Genomic DNA, 18,325 nt, shown 5'->3' with positions numbered 1-18,325 from the left:
TTCGTAACAGTTATGAAATAGCACGCTTTCACGCTCCTGTTCAAGGAAATCCGGTAAAACATAAGGGTGCTTTTAAAGGTTTCCATGACAATGATGACATAAAAAACACTTGATAATGACCTGAATTAAAACGCCTTGCCTTAGTTTCAAAACCACGTCTTATTCCACGAAAGAAAAACGAGCTCAATAAACTGGTGTAACAGTATCACAGTGGGGATAGTGGTAGTCGAGCGATTTAGTGTGGCATAACAGTAAGAATAAAGCTAAGTGAGACATTTCTCACCTTCTTTTCTTTCTCTCGGAATGACTCTTCTGTTATATACCAATCCCAACGATATCAATTTTAAAAATTAGTCACAAATAATTTTATAAGAAATCAAAGACTTGTTTCTTTTCTACATATCTAGTTTTCATTCAATTTCATACATTTAACATCTTAAGTCTATGTTTTCTCCATGTTGTTTCCCTTATCCCGAATTCAGTATACAGAACAGTACAAATGAACAGTTTTACCCATATTTTTTCGCTAGAAAACTAAAGAATATAAAAAAGACAGGCACATTATATACATGTGTGTGTGTGTCTATTACAGATTTCTTTTTTTTTCACCAAGGATAAAATTGAAAAGAGAATATGTGACATATTGGCCTAATGCATTCCTTGATTAGTTGTCCCCTCTGCTGTAGACTGCAGTTTCGCCTTTTCAAGGCTCATCAGGTTACTGTATGGTGAATTAAAAAGGACTCAAAAGCCCCATAAAGATTAACACACATTCCAAAGTTCATTTGAAGTTTAAAGATTATCGTGATATATGTTATGAGAACACCGAAGTCGTGTCCCTCCTCGTTTTTTTTTTTATTTTTTTATTCATTCACTCATTTGTACATACATACATAGGTCTGTATACAGAATGTTTGAAACTGGGTTTCTAATTTGTGAGATCAAAAGCTAACACATATTGGATGAAGAAGAATCAGCATGCTACGTTGATCTGGGAGCATGCCCCCCAGTTATACGTGAAAAATAGGTGCTAGGAGATTAAATCTGGAAACAATTTTACATGAAATAGAGATCAAGCAATTACATGGATTTTCACATAAAATCCACAAATATCCAATGAAAAGTCAACAAATCATCATTCTGTTGTAACACTTCATGGGAAGTTAGACTTAAATTATCATAAATGTTTATGTTTTATTATAGTAAAGTATTGTACTATCTACATACAGAGTAGGCATTAATTGTTAAGTTATATTACTAACTTAAATAACTCTCTATTAGCTATTTCAGTCATTGGCTATTATATACATACATGTATGCACTACTGAAATGACATTTTAGCGTGTTCCATTCTTCTGGGGTGTTTTTCCACAAATAACTTACATACAGCTCCAATGTTGATAGCGATGTTATAATAATTATGTATTAAAGCCAGAGCACTCAGTCTTTCTTTGGTTTGTTTTCACCTCAGGTAGTTACTCAACCGACAGAGAGCAGATGCCGAACGTTCACATGAACATGAATTTAGTAGCAGTAGTGTTTTTATATCACAAAAATAGGGGGTTCGAGTGAACCCCCTCCCCCTGCGTACGTGAGTGTTATACACACACATATATATAAGAGGTACCTGTCCTACGTCCGATAGCATAAGGACTAAATGTATGGTTTGAAGCCTTCAAATAATAAATTAAGTCAAAAATTTGTATTTATGTGCATAATTTATTTCACACATAATTTACATTACATTACAATTACTTTATCTCACACCTACTTTATCATTACAGAAATGGTGTAACAATGACTTGACTTTACTTCGCTTTACTTTATTACTTTTACTAATTCCTCTCTACATCCTCAGTGTTTGTTGATACCCTGAGTGCTTCTTGATAATAAAAAAGAACTAGAAGTTCTTCCTCCTTCTTGGGTCAAAATGAAGAGATTTCTTGGTCATCCTACTCGTGAACACCCAACATAAAACTGACCACGTGAAAAGCAAGAAGTTTTCACATGTAACCCTGTCACATAAAAGGTCTAACCTTGTGCTTTGGTTGCCATTTTTCCTGGCAAAAATATGAATATTTGACATTTTTAATGAAAAACTCAAACTTTTCCAAGAAAAAGTGAAAAAAAAAATTAAGAATAAAAATCGGTCCAAGTCTGTGGGGTCATTAGCTAAACAAACATATGTTTGCTGTGGACGAACCTCAAGGTAAGTGGAGCCGTGTAATAACCGTCCAGGCCCGGCATGGCCAGGTGGTTAGGGCGCTCGACTCGTAATCTGAAGGTCGCGGGTTCGAATCCCCGTCACACCAAACATGCCAACCTCCGCCTTTGCCTGGCCCCAAGTCCAGGATAGCGGGGCTAGCAACTCCACTCCGTAAAAACCAAGCTGCTACAAGTAACTGCAACAACACCTTTCGTTGGCGAGGTGTTGTTGCGGCCCTATGCTCCACTGGGAGTTTACAGGAATAAAAAAATAAAATAAAAACAACCGTCCAATGACATACCCTTTCGTTCAATGTATCATCCTACCAAATTTGTTGAGATTGGTCCAACGTTGTTCGTGAACAAACAAACAAAGAAATATTTTGCTTATATAAGTATAGATCTATATATAAATATTCAAAGCACCACAATATTCGAAATATCGTATCTTTTTATTTCTATTTATGATTCCGGTAGGTTGGTAGCGCTTTCCCAGCATTAGTACTGCTCTTCACCTAACCAAAGTATATACAATACATAATACATTAAATATATAAATTTTTTACTTTTCGTTTGGTCTTTTGATAATCAACAAAAAAAAGAGATTATTCAATGAAAATTGTTTTTATAAAAAAAATCGGAAAGTAATTTGAATTTTATTGAGATAACTTGTGGGTTTCTTAAGTTTTTTTAGTTATATTTTATTTACAAGTTTTTATTGTTAATGGATTTTATATAACATGTAATCTTTATTTATATTATGTTTAGAATAGTTTCACTGGGATGTATGTGCTTATATATATACATATATGTATTTCGATGTTCTTAACAATTATATAATTAATGTATTACATATTGTGTTCGAACATGATAGTGCTCTGAATAATTTTATATATTTAATGCGGTTGAGAAGATCATACCCTTATATATATATTTATAATTGCAAGTTATAGCTTGAAACCGGAGTTTGTCCTCGATACGATATTTGCTCTGTTTACGACGTTTAATAATAAAGTATTATTTGACTTATCAAAAACTGCCACAATAACTGTGTACACTGTTAAATAGTAAGAGCAAGTTCTGACTAAGAAAGCTTTTCCAATTTGGTTGTTTTCGACTGCTCGTTTCGCATTCGTAGTGACGCAAAGAAGCGGAGACTGTACATATTCATCTCAGTTCGATGATTCATGAGACACAAAAGTTAGATGGGCTAAAATAAATTGTAAAAATAAACACGATAACAATTTCATTAGAACTATTGTTAGTTTGTAATTAAGCACAAAACTACACAATGGGCTATCTGTGCTCTGCCCACCACGGGTATCGAAACCCAGATTTTAGCGTTGTAAGTCCGCAGACATCCCGCGGTGCCACTGGGGGGGGGGGGCATTAAAAGTAAGAAAAAATAGTTATTTAAACTTTAAAGCAGTACACGCATGAACTTATTAGCTTTTTTTTTCATAATAATATTGCAAATGCTTGAATTGAAGGGGAAAGGAAAGGGCCTTTGTTAGAATAAATCATGTATATGGGGAAGTTTCGGAAGTGAGATTGCGCTGACTGACTTAACATCAGTGGAGGTAAGAGTGTGCGGCTACAATGATACTGATTATCCTTGTACCAAATATTATTTCCATTAACCATTAGAAAAGTTTATTTTCAGTCTGCTTTTAATGTTTATTTTATGCAAAATTATTGTTAAATTTTAGATCTGTTAAAATTAATAACGGTTCAATAAATTAATGAAATTCACAGTGTATGTATGTATATATATATATATACATATATGAACAGCGTACATTTCTTACATAATATTTATGGATTTCCTCTTCCTTGTTAAAATAGTTAGGTTAGAGCACTGAATATATCATCCCTTAAAGCTAACCTACTAATACTTGTGTGTAAATAACGGGTGACGTATTCAGTGCTCTAACCATAACTATTTTAAGAGTATCCCGTCATAAAGCCAATCTACTAATACTTGTGTGTAAATATGACGAGATACTTTTAAAATAGTTATGGTTAGAGCACTGAATACGTCACCCCTTATTTACACACAAGTATTAGTAGGTTAGCTTTATGACGAGATACTTTTAAAATAGTTATGGTTAGAGTACTGAATATGTCATCTTTTATTTACACACAAGTATTAGTAGGTTAGCTTTATGACGAGATACTTTTAAAATAGTTATGGTTAAAGCACTGAATACGTCACCCCTTATTTACACACAAGTATTAGTAGGTTAGCTTTATGACGGGATATTCGAGCAGGATAATTAGAGTTAATCTCAATTGAACTAAACGATTGAGTTTAAGTTAAGAAAATAAATAGACAGGAAACGTGACGTAAAGTGAAATACGCTCTTTATTTATAATGCAAAGCACAAAACACAGCGTGCATTCTTGCGTAGACACTCGACTGTCTCCTTCCTTCCGGAAAACAACTAGGAAACAAAAATAGCTCGAACTGAACAACTCAACGGTTTACTAAAGAACCTAATGAACTAAATAATTAACTCAAAAATATAATAACAGCAACTTTTACAATAGGAAAATACTAATTTAAATTATATTAATTCTTTAATATTCACCTGCCTTTTTGAATGTAACTTTTATCTAATAATGACCCGTTGCTATGGGTCGAAACGTTGTAATCATTAAAGTCAGAAGTTGCCTACTGTAAACGTTCCTCTTTTTGTATATTTGAATTAATTAACACCTCAATCCCCAGCAGGTTCTCCAGAGTTGCCATCGTAATCTTTATATGTTCCCTGGTCTTGTCTAGGACCTTCTCGGTGTCAATCAGCTAGGCTCACAAGCGGCATATCTCCTCTCCAAACTCTAAGAGAGAAATTTTCGCAGCCAATCCTCCTTTCTGTTGTGGAGAGCCTAAGCCTCAGTCCAATGGACGACCATCTTCTGGCAATGTCCTTTGAATGCTGGAGTCTGCTCTATTATGGGGTAGTTAATCATTATCTTAAGTGACTTGGATGGGAGTTTAAACCTTGAAATTTTCTGAATCTGCACCTGGGATCGTTTGGCAAGAGTGGCCTCAGCAGCTGCCTAGATATACGAATTCCTCCATATTTGACCATTGGTTGGAAATGCCCATGAGATGAAATAACCTCATTCACCATAAACTCCCACCATTGTGGTGGTAGTGGCGAAGATGGTTCATGAGCTAGCTGGCTATTTGCACTGCCATCATAGTGGTGGTGACAGTAAAGAATACCCTGATTTTTTTTGTATCAGAATTGTAGCCAACGTCTAGCATACACGATTACAAATTCTACTGTTATAACATTGATCTAATATCATTGTTTCTGGCATTGGTGTCTGACATGAATGCTTGTCTTTTCGTGAATAGGCTAGCATTAAAGCATTGGAATGCTTGGTAACATTCTTCATTCCATTTATAGAGAGTCTCTGTTTTCATGAGAGCAGATAATGGTGCTGTTATCTTGGAGAAGTTGGCCATAAACCACCAGTAGTACGACACAAAGCTGAGGAAATTGCTGACTTCTTCCTTGGTTACAGGTTAAGGTCAATCTCTCACCAGTTCTGTAGACTCCATTTCTCCATAGAATATGACCAAGAAATTTAACTTTTGTGTGCATGAGCGAGCACTTTTCTGGTTTCAGATCCAAGCCTGTTTTATTTATCAATTGGAATACCATTTTCAGGTTCTCAGCTGCAGACTCAAAAGTTTGAATAAACACCAAAACTTTATAAACATATAACACATCTCACCTATTGCAGCCCCTTCAGTGTAGGATTCATTAGCCTCTCAAAAGTGGAAGGCACATTACACAGGCAGAATGGAATGACAAGGAATTCATACAAACCATCTCTCATGCTAAAAACGATCTTATATCTATCCTCATCGTCCATTTTGACTTACCAGTATCTAAATGCAAACTCCTCCTTCAACATTCACTGTATTTCAGTGCTAGCAATGCCCCTAGTAGTCTCGGAAAGCTGTTGTGGTGCCTGATTTATTGGATTTGCATCACCTATATCTATGTTGTGGAGATTCGTCATTGTTCTATCCAACTGACCACCTGGTCCCACAGTTACATCAGAATTCTCAACCAATAAGTCACTGATTTGCTTTTGCTGCATTGGATCTATATTTTCTCACAGTCCTCAACCATTAACCCCAGAAGTGTTAGTAGCTATGTGCCTACCTTTGGTCATGGTTCAACATTGTAACCCTAATGTTTCTGCTAGCATTGGTTACTTTCACTAAGTTAGATGTTGTATAAAAACCTCTCACTTTGTTACAAGAGAGATTTGAGACAATGATGAGCAATACATAATATGCGACGACCATATTTTTCCAGTCCATCCCTACATACTGAGCACCACCGAGCTTAGTGAGTATCAATTTTTACTAATCTTGTAAGAAAGAACAATTACCTTAATTACTCTCTCTTTTTTGTATTACAAAAACTTATGGGTGAAACTGACGAAGAATGTATGATAATATATCAACCACATTAAATCTGCAATATTGAGTGCCTACGAAGCCATTTGCCCAACGCCAGGGCTCACCAGACCAGCTTGACAAATCAAAATCAAAAACCTTGTTCGGTATCATATTGAAATACTGAAGATTCCCATTCCTATGGGCCTGACCCCGGAATATTTTAAGTACGTACTGACGCTTCTGGTAATGGTTGACATTATATTTATATTATAAAATTGTGTGGATCACAACTGTCATGATGTGAAATAGATTAAATTGATAAATTGTAATTATTGTCAATTTTATACGAGTCATTTACAAATCAGAATTAGGGTAAAAATTAATAGAACACTATTACGTAATTAGTTTAATACCAAATACCTATTATTTTCATTTGAAATAATTTTAGTTATCACTCCGAAGAACTGGCGAACCAACAAGATAGTCTTTTTGTTCCCGGAACGACCACAGCGTCAACGCGAGAAGATTGTATCAGTAATTCTAGGAACTTATGAGTGGAAATAAAGAAGAATGAAGTTAACATGATCATACAGTATAGGGCTGTTTTTCGTTCCGGAAACACCCTGGCATGAGCAACATCAGAAAAATATCGTTCATCTAATACATGCGTATAAAAAAAAAGAATCTACAAAATATCATTTTCCAGCACCTTTGCGGGCTTTTTTCTTTTCTTTCTAGATATAATGTAAAAGAGTAGCCCAAAAGTTGGCAGTTGGTGCTGATAACTAGTTGCCTTTCCTATAACCTTTCACTGCTAAATTTGGGACGGTTAGCGCAGATAACCCTCGTGTAGCTTTGCGCGAAATTCAAAACAACTTAAACTCGTTTATGATAATATATTTTAGAAGGATTTAGGCTTAGACGTGAGATAAAAGCAAAATGTAATAAATTTCAAACTCTATAATTTTTTTTTTTACATTTGAAATTACTTTTGTTTGCATTGAACATAGTTAAATTGCACTTTTACAGAAAAGAAAAAACAAAACAGAAAACACAATCCTTGCGTCGAATATTCAAATATACTCTTGTTTACAGAAATCCATACCCTGCGTTTTTATTCTCAAATTACATAAAAACAGCAAATTTGAAATTATTCTGTCTTCTAATGAAATGTCCCCCGGTGGGAGAACGATAAGTCTTGGGATTTACAACGCTAAAATCAGGGGTTTCGACCCCCCGGTGGACTCATGGACTCATCAGATAGTCTGGTGTGGCTTTGCCAAAAGAAAAAAAAATACACAAACAAAACTCTAACGAAAACATTAATTCCCACGAACCTTATGTATGTTTCAAATAATTCGAGTAACGCCTTCAATTAATTTTCTCACTGGCGTGCATACTATACCACAGAGGTTGGGAAGTCTATAGGAAAATGAAAAGTAGAACACGTCTTTAGATATATGTATATATATATACTCTGATAATAAACTTTGTGAAGAGATTATTAGCGTACATTACTTAACCGTCTTTCAACGTCTCTCTTTTATTATGGGATGTCTCAGTATTAATAATAACACAACAGCATTTGAGTCAGTGGTTCGTTGCTGTCGCTATAAGATCGGTGCTAGGGGGCGTGTAGACGAGGTACGTGCATCCCTAAATTTCACTCTGGCCCACCCAAGTTCATTGTCCCTAGAGGTATAAAAAATCATATTATCAATCTTTTTAAAATTCTTGAATTTTGTAAATCGCCAAGCAGAGTCAACAAAAGTTACAATACCCACACCCACCCGCAAAGGAAAGGAGCTGGAGTCGAGCTTGGAATTTATTAATCAATATCTTGAAACTTTACAGAATGGTTAATATGTGGCATACCTAGTAAATAATGGATTGTGAAAATCATTTACAGGAAGAGGTAACTGTGTGAGTCAAACTTGTTGTCTAGTAAGTAGTTGTTTAAAATAATTTATCATATGCGTGAATATCTTCCTTGGAAATAGTATAAACTTTAAACCAAAATAATTAGTTTTTTAGCTTAATGTATTCTTAGCTCTATTCACTAGATTCATGTTTGAAATAAAACATGATGCAAATTCTTCATTATAACGCAAATCGTGTTTAATGTCAACAGCGACTGTAATATCCTTCATCCATTATGAAGTGTATCGAAACAGCAATAAGTTACCTTTAGCTGTTTAAGTTTCTATTACTCTTGACTGCGTGGTTAGAATGTTATATTTTTTTCCTATAAAGTGTATATTTATTTGCATTTTTTCAATAAATAGATTTTATTTTATGTCCGAACATGAAAGACATTAGCGTCATAGCGCTTACTGGTACCACATCACGATGAGGTCGTGATGAGACCCATATAGGTTTCCCATTACATCAATGTAAGAGGTAAGAGATAATGCTATTTTAATGATCACCACAAGTAGTTTTTTTTTCCAATATTTCTATTTTATTTTCAATAATTATTAAAGTTGCCTGCTTATTTCTTATCTCCTTGAACGCACTTTATAAATATCAATAATGATAATAACACCCAAACGAACATATGGAACCATAGACTATGAAAACGTGGTTGGGTCGGACAATTTGTGATATTTTACTCTTTGTTGATTTTTCACCACAGTAACCGATTCTGATGAAACAGCCCTCTAGTGGCTCAGCATTAACACTAACAATTAGGTTTCGACCTTCGCCAAGAGATAGAATAAAAACATTTACTTTAGAATATGCACGCATATGCTGAACATTTGCCGAAAACTACACATGAAATATTTTGAATGTTCACGAAAATTACAAACTGAAAATAACATATGCATATATCTAAGGTCTAAATGGAGTATACAACGCAGAACGAAGCATGCCATAAAATATAGATTTTCGTAGTTAATAATATATACTACACAAAATAATTAAAATTTAATCGGAACTTAACTTTATCACTAAACGAAAAACGAACTGAAGGTCACAGAGTATGTTTGGGACTAACAAGGATTCCGTTAGGAGAGGTCCCCAGTGGTACAGTGGTATGTCTGCGGACTGAGAACGCTAGAAACCGGGTTTCGATACCCGTGGTGGGCAGAGCACAGATAGCTCATTGTGTATCTTTGTGCTTAACTTCAAAACAACAACCGTCATGGGAACCTACAGAAACGAGAACAAATTTAGATTTAGGTATAAATAAAATTCATGTTAGAACCATTTGAAATCTTATGAAGATTGCGTGCTGTTGAGAGAGAGAAGTAATCATTTTAATTAGCAAGGTTTCTTTTCAAAATCTCAATTTCAAACTTAGCAGTAGTAAGAATTATGTAGAATGATAAACGGACTATTCTTTACGTTAAAATGCTTTCACCGCAATAAACGTAGTATTTTAACGTAGAGAAAAACCATTTATAATTCTACATATTAATTTACCTACGTTACGAGTCTTAAACAACAATCATTAGTAAGCATTCTAAGGTTTGGTACAATGTCCCGTATTTTCGTTATGCTGACGCACTGCAGAGTGAAGAGGATTGTTACAATACTATCTATATTGACCGATAATCCAAGATGCCCTCATACATTCCCTCTCGCAACAACATCCAATTTTCATAACACTTTAAATTGTTTTAATTTGATTTTGTACTTTGCTCTCTATATATTTGTTATCTTTCCTGTTCATTACTGTTAATTGAATCCTTGTTATTCCAAAACGCTTAAAAAATACAACATGCTTTGGGCTCTTACATTTGTGTTTTATTTTGTAATAATAGGAATTTGTAATATTTTGTCAGTTGCTGCTCAATTCATTGTTTATGCAAATTAGATATCTGGTCGATGATCAGTCATGTGATCTGAGCTGCAAATGATTAGACATTCAGCCTTTGCTATATCCGCAGTGGTCTCATATGAACTTGTCTCAGTATCAGTTTGAAGTGAATCACATGAGTTTAAAGTATTACAAATTTTTCATTGATCAAAGCCATACCTCAAGAAAAACACCAGCTGTACCAATTATAGGACAACATATGTATAACCTCATTTAAAACCATATGTTAGTGCAATTGGCCCGATTCAGTCGTGGTAAATTAGTTGACTCATTCTTCCAGAAATGAATATTGACTGAATGAGGTGGCTTACATTAATGCTCACTAACCTTCAATCTCATCAAGCATGTATGGAATGAGGTTCTTCGAAACTGCGTCACATACCATTAAGTGATTCTACTCGCTAAAAATATTCTGGAAAGAGCTCTCTTTGTTTTTTTTCTTGAGAAATGGTTAAGGGTCGTTTATTTATACTAGCACTAAGCCACATAATGAGTTATCTACACTTTGTTCACTGTGGGGAATCGAATCTGGATTTTAGCGTTGTAAGCCCGTAAATTTACCGTTGACTCACTAGGGGATGGTGATATGATTACCTTGCATGTTTTTGTTTGTTTGTTTTGTATTTCGCACAAAGCTGCACGAGGGCTATCTGCGCTAGCCGTCCCTAATTTAGCAGTGTAAGACTAGAGGGAAGGCAGCTAGTCATCACCACCCACCGCCAACTCTTGGGCTACTCTTTTACCGACGAATAGTGGGATTGACCGTCACATTATAACGCTCCCACGGCTGAAAGGGCGAACATGTTTAGTGTGAGGGGGATTCGAACCCGCGAACCGCAGATTGCGAGTCGAGCGCCCTAACCACCTGGCCATGCTGGGCGCACATGTTTTTGTATGTGAGTAATTAAAATTCTGAAAGACATAAACATTTTATGACGATGTATTTTAAGCTATGGGATGAAAAAAATATAAAATGTCGTTTTCCACGAATTAAAGTGTTCAACACTTTAAGCATTGTTTCAAAATATTAGAATACATTTATTAAAATGCGTTTATTCACATGTTGGGAAAATTTAAAACATATAAAGATATATTTATATTGCAAAAATTTGGATTGTCTTAGTCTAAAGTTCCCGCACAATTCTTATATTAATCAAACTTGTTACAGTTATATATGTATTACCAAAAGTGGATGAAGTAATGACCAAAAAACTTGTATTTCTCCAAATAAACTTGTAGGTAAAATACATGTATTATTCAGGTAAAAAAAAAGTATGTAAATATGTGTGTGTATTGTTTCTTAAGCTTCAAGGTTTTATAAAACCAGTTGATAAAGTGACTCACATATAATCACATATTGTACTCACTAAATATTCATATCCAACTAATCGGTCGGATAAGCGCAACCTTAAATTTCCTTCCCATGCCGAAATGTCACATAGAATCTAGTGCTGAGCTCCGGCTTAAATGGCACAAGCGGATGACATCCCTCCTATCCACAGGTGAAGGGCCCGCAACAATAGGTAACTACGGCAAAAGAAAAGTTATCAACTTCCTTAACCAACTTTCTGTAATTAAAAACTACAGGTATCTGTACACACAAAAATTGTGAATAAATTTCACGTGAATTTAGAGTTCACTTTACTAAACCAAGGTGGTAGAAAACACTCAGTGTGCCTACATAAACATCGTTTCTCTCCCTTTTCCTTCAGTTTATCTTTAATCAGGTTATTAGAAAACACTGAGCGTGCCTACATAAACATCGTTTCTCTCTCCCCCTTTCCTTCAGTTTATTCTTAATCCAGTTATTAGAAAACACTCAGTGTGCCTATATAAACATCGTTTCTCTACCCTTTCCTTCAGTTTGTCTTTAATCCAGTTATTTTTGCAGATTGGTCAAGATAACAGAGTTACTTACTTTCACTCCTGTGAAACACTTACATGTTGACACACTGATAAAGTTCTTGTGGCGACCAATGCTTTTTTACGGTAAGGACCAAGGGTAAAGTTTTACATACATACAACATTGAAATATGATAGCACTAATGCTATAATAGGTAAAGTTCAGTTCTGTACACTTTAATACACTTTTAAAATGTGTCGTGTAAGAAGGTCAATATCTTGTCCAATCCGTGCACAAAAGTAGATGATGATTATTTTGGGTTATCGCAAAAAGAAAATGAAACAAAGGGTAATGCTTTGTACACAAGGATGAACTATACATACACGTAACAAAATAAAAACTGGATGAAACTGCATCACGGTCAAACACCCACTCTTAAGCAAAATGGTTGATGGAGCCTCACTAACAGGTTTTGTTGGACAGCAGTCAAATTCTTACTGGTGGTGGTGGTTTCCGAATAATTTCATTGGTCCTCGCCCAGGCTTTCCAAGTCGTTGTGAGTCTTTTCCCAGCTTTCGTGGTGGTTCATTGTACTTCAGCAATAAATTCTCTTCACTGTTATATAGAGCTGAAGTCTTTTCCCTCTTAGAAGCTTATGCCTGAAAGTATTACTTCAGGATTGATGTCTGCTAATTGATGAGTCTCTGGGTAATTACCATCAGGAGTGTTGGTTGGGGCTCCAGCTTAGCACTGATGGGCTAATGTTACTGAGCACGCTTGAATGGATGAGAAGCTGCCGACATCAAAGCTCTCACATTGACCTTATCTGTAGCCGATGATACGGTTGCTGTTGTTGTGGCAGCCTGACTTGATGAAGCTGGGTCTTCCAGGGATTTGGGTGTTTTGCATCTGTATTTACGTTCTGGAAAGTTTTCTTTGATATTGGGGTGTAGTGATATCATTGAATCTGAGTACACAGTGATGTTTAGAGAGTATGCATCTTCTGACCGGGTACCTAATATTCTTATTGTGTTGTCCATCTCACATTAGCTCAATTGCATATACTACCTAGATGACCTTTAGTTCTTGCATTATGTAAATACAAAAATATTTTCTGTTTAAGAGCCCTGGGGACACTATCCACAGCATAGGTTGAGAACCACATCTCGGTGGTTGATAACACTTGTACAAATGGCACAGGTTAATGTGTTGATGTTATATTCCTCAAATCTGCACTGGCCGTGCTACACGGCTGTTAATGCTATTAAAGACACCACCTAAAGGTACATTTGTTAAGGATACGGCTGTTAAATATAATACTATTAAAGATCCAAGTGATATATATATATATATGTGTGTGTGTGTGTATGTGTGTGTATGTGTGTGTATGTGTGTATACACACTATCGTACCAAAAGTCATGGGACACGTGTAGTTATGAATAAAACATGTCTGTATTCCAAAAAATGAATAGCGTGTTGGCCCATCTTTGACCTTAATGACTGCTTCAATGCGTCGTGGAAGACTGTCTACTAATTTCTGGTAGAAAGCTGGTGGTATTGTGCTTCATTCCTCCTTTAAAGCATTAGTAAGCTTCACTACTAAAGAAGCACGTCTTGGCCTTGCCATAATTCTGCATTCCAGTTCATCCCAACGATGTTCTATTGGGTTGAGGTCAAGGCTCTGTGTGGGCCACTGCAATGCTCCACAATGTTATTCTCTTCAAACCACGCATTCACAATCCTTGCTTTGTGACACAGAGCGTTATCATGTTGGAAGGTGTAAGGGCCGGTACCATAAAATTCCTACAATGTAGGACACACAGAATTGTTCAGAACATCAATGTAGGTCTCATCGTTCATGGATTCATGCAATACGCTCATTGGACCTAGTCCATACCACGAGAAGCACCCCCAGACTATACCACTACCTTTAAACTTCACTGTTTGGACAACACACTGAGTAATAAGCGTTCTCCAGGCATTCTCCATACCGAAACAAGTCCATCAGTCTGGAAGAGCGTGTAGCGTGACTCGTCGCTCCACAGGACAGATTTCCATTGATCCACGGTCCATGTTTGATGTACCTTGTCCCATGGCAATCGACGATGAGCATTTGTTTTTGTTATCAACGGCTTGTGGGCTGCAGCTCTCCCGTGAAAATTTATGTCATACAGCTCTCGATGTGTTGTGGAAACACTTATAGAATTGCCTGTAGCTGCTCGCATCTCCAAACACAGATTCTCTAGGGTCTGACAACGAGATGAGGTAACCAGCTTTTTCAAGGTGCGTCGTCTCCTGTTAGTCAGTATTTTATATCTCTTTGGTCGTTTCTTGGGCTCATTGTCACCCGTGGACTTCAATTTTATTAGCATGATGTTAACTGTCGACCTGGGAATGTTTAATTGTTGCGCAATAGCACGTACAGACATTTTCTCAAATGACATCCAACTATCCTTCCCCTCTGAAACTCTGTTAGCTCTTTCCGTGTACTCATCGTTTGGCGTACAAGTCCGAAATGACTTCCGAGCGAACCGCTGATCATCTTTAACAGCCAAACTATTTGCATATTTCGTCGTCGCGCTCATTTTCGTGTAATGAGAGGTGTCTCCCATGACTTTTGGTAGGATATTGTATATATATATATTGCTGTTATAGATGCTTCTGTTAAAGATACTGTTGTTAAGTATGCTGCTATTAAAGATACTGTTGTTAAGTATGCTGCTATTAAAGATACCGCTGTTATATATATACTGTTGTTAAAGATACCACTGTTATACATACTGCTGTTAAAGATGTTACTGTTAACGATGCCAGAAGGTGGTAGAACTAAATATTATTATAACATATTCTACTTTGTTTTCGCTCATAAATACTTAAGATAAATAATCAAAGTGCTCCATGCAAGATGAGCTTCTATTATTATATATTGCTCACGCTCTGAGTGATGAAGATCGGATATATCTCTAAATTTATTAACAGAAAAAGTATCAAATGTCTCATGAAATATGCTATTAATCAAATAACGCACTTAAATACTACATTAAAGTACCTAGGTTATAGACAATATTCAATTTATTACTTTGGCTATAATTCATGCAGCTCTTACTTAAGCCCTATAATTACTGCTATTAATCAATCAACTTACGAGCTAAACAGAGGATTAGTACTGGATATCATTTCCCAAAACCTCGCAATAAAGTTTCACCTTTCCATTGTGCTTTTTGTATCTTACTGTACTAACTGTTGTTGTGGCCTTTCAAAAATGCTGCTTAATATATGGATATCATTATAACAATTAAAGCAAAATTAACTTCAAAACGTAGCTTTTTACGCAAGCGGATGACTTATGTGAGTAATCATGTCATAAAACATAACATGCTGTGGCAATTCTATAAAAGCAATCTCGTACACATCTAGAACTGTATAAACTGTGCATCATTTCAACGTTTTAAGTTTTGGATTGGTGTTCGCATAACTGTTTATTGAGTAAATTGATAGCAAGCACCTAACGCATATTTTATTATGGTTCAATGGAAACACGTGTGCATAAAAAGATATAGAGGGACAGAGATAGGGGGTCTGTCATTAAGAGTGTTTATAATTATTGTTTTAGCGTAAAGCTACACGATGGGCTATCTGCGCTCTGTCCACCACGGGGGATCGAGGTCCGGATTTTGTAAGTCTCTAAACTTACCGCTAATCAAACGGGAGCCAACGAAAAGGGATGTACATATTTTTATAACTTACTACAGACACAACACAAGCTCTGTTTCACATTGAATGACAATTTCGCTCAATCGTCTAAGGAAAAATGTTAAGAGTTTGAGATTTGACGTAAAAACAGGACTACAAATCATGGTGTGAAAATAACACAAAAATAAGTTACTAATAATGCAAATTAGTATAACTTAATTTTCTTTTTATCACTTACAAGAAGGTTCGGAAACCGACACATATCGGTCTGTGGCCGTGGAGTGTAAAAAAGTTTAGAAAACTCATATTTCACCTCATATGCATGCATTTGAGAAATATCAAATTTAAGTATTTTCTTGTTAGGTGCATTGTTTTATAGTATTAAATCACTAAGCGCTGAAAAATGTGTAACATTTATCAAAAATATATGCATACTTAACTTCTTAACCCTAAAAATCATGGCCGAATTAGAAAGTATTGGAGCCCTGTGCCCGGGTTCTGTAGGCTCATGTATTTATTTGGCTCTACTAAAAACATTATATTTTAACAACATACTAAGAATTACTAAACTGCCGTGTTTGGTGCTTTATAGCTCTTAGGGTATGCAAGTACAAATGTCGCTTTCGTATTACGTCCATATAAGAAACCGAGACAAAACGTGATGCGACGACCGATAATATCTATGTGTTTTTAAAGCGTCTCAACTCTCAGTCGTTGAATAAGAGAAAAGTGTTTAAAAGCTTTTACATTATAAGAACATTCCCTCCTGAGACCAGAGAACAAGTTATTGACTTGCTCAGAATAACAGTTGTAGATAATCTAGTGAATGTACGAAAATGTCAGATAAAAGTTATTGATTTTTTTTTCTGTTAACCAATATCCATAAATTTTTACTTACTGTTACCTAGTCATCATTGCATGCCTATCAACCTCACGCAAAGTTAATGCAACACAGCATGTAGAAAATTATGTTTTTGGTAGATAGAAACGTTCTATCTTTTCCACATGTTAAGAATACACCATTTCCTTACTTAATCGATGCTATGAATAATACAATTTGTCACAGTAATGCTGCACGCGAGTTGTAATTGGACAGTGTTAGTATAACGATTTTTCAATTAAATTCTTTCTTGCTAAGATCGTTTGTAATCTTTCTTGTATTATTTATGAATAAAGTTAGTTGATGTTAACTTCTTTGTTTTGAGCAGTTTCACGAGCACAAATGTGGTGTGGTTACAAAATTGGTTCAGTCGATTAGCATTTGAAGTATCATAGCCTATACAACATAACCGATTTACAAATTAGGCTACAGCGATATAACTACATAAACAACAGAAATTATTGTTATTTGTAATTCCAATATTTTCATAATATATAAACCTCTGAATCATCGGAAGTTTGATAAATAACCGGTGATCATAACTATGAAAAGTAGAAAGAATCCAAGCATTTCCACTTTACTTGTCTTCTTCTTCTTCCTTTTCAGTGCTATTTGTATCTTCACTTCTGCAGGTAAGTGATCATACCGCAACGCTAGTCTTTACAAGCTCCCTACTTCTCCTTTTATCTATACTTAAGTATTAAGCAGGAAAAAGCAAACTCCTAATTCTCTCTCTTTAAGTTAAGTACTGGATACATTCTTATGTTTCATAAATTTTAAGATAAATCAAAATTATTAAGAAAATTTTTTTCTGAGTGTAATACAGATGCAGCTTTCAAATAAATCTAAACTGAAAATTCGATTTTTCGATAACAAAGGAGGAATAATCTTGTAAAGTTATTTGATGACTTCAGTATAGTTAAACATTTAATTCGATATTTCTTGTGAGCCTAAGATAAAAAAATAACAACAACAAACGTATCTTTATCTGCCAGGCAAGGAAACAAGATATTTATCAATAAATTATTACTTAGCTTATAAAAATTATAGCATATTCTTAAAGGTTTTAGCCAATTTTTTTAGTTCACAGTTTAAAATAATAATTTTAAATCATTGTAGGAATATACATAAACACGAAGATTATTGAGTTTATAATAGTTTGTTTAAAAGTGACTAATGGCTTTAATCTAATAATTTCAATTTCTTGTTGAATTCTTTGAACTCTAGAAAGGGCCATCTTCTATTTCTGCAAACAAAATTTTTCAAGTTTTAAGTGCGTGGCCTCATACCTATTTTTAGAGCGAAAACGTTCCAGAAACTTAAGTTTTAATCATTTGCAAATATATTTTGTTTGCAAAATATCGCGTAAAATGTAAAATTTCTCTCCCTGGTGTAAAGCTGCAATTTTTCGGTATTATCTAATACACATGGAAATAAAATAGTGGGGTCTT

General features: G+C 35.2%; 1 protein-coding gene across 1 annotated transcript in view; it reads left to right on the top strand.

Annotated features, from left to right (window-relative positions):
* Positions 1–17,426: 17,426 nt before the first annotated feature.
* The window catches only part of LOC106459075 (glutamate receptor ionotropic, delta-1-like), a 50,039-nt gene continuing 49,140 nt past the window's right edge, over positions 17,427–18,325 (top strand). Inside the window, exon 1 of the mRNA XM_022385476.1 lies at positions 17,427–17,506. The gene's annotated coding sequence lies outside the window, so the exon portion shown is untranslated. The remainder of the gene's footprint in view (positions 17,507–18,325) is intronic.

The sequence above is a fragment of the Limulus polyphemus genome, unplaced genomic scaffold (assembly GCF_000517525.1).
Source record: "Limulus polyphemus unplaced genomic scaffold, Limulus_polyphemus-2.1.2 Scaffold555, whole genome shotgun sequence".
NCBI lineage: Eukaryota > Metazoa > Arthropoda > Merostomata > Xiphosura > Limulidae > Limulus > Limulus polyphemus.
This window is presented reverse-complemented; position numbering and strand designations above follow the sequence as displayed.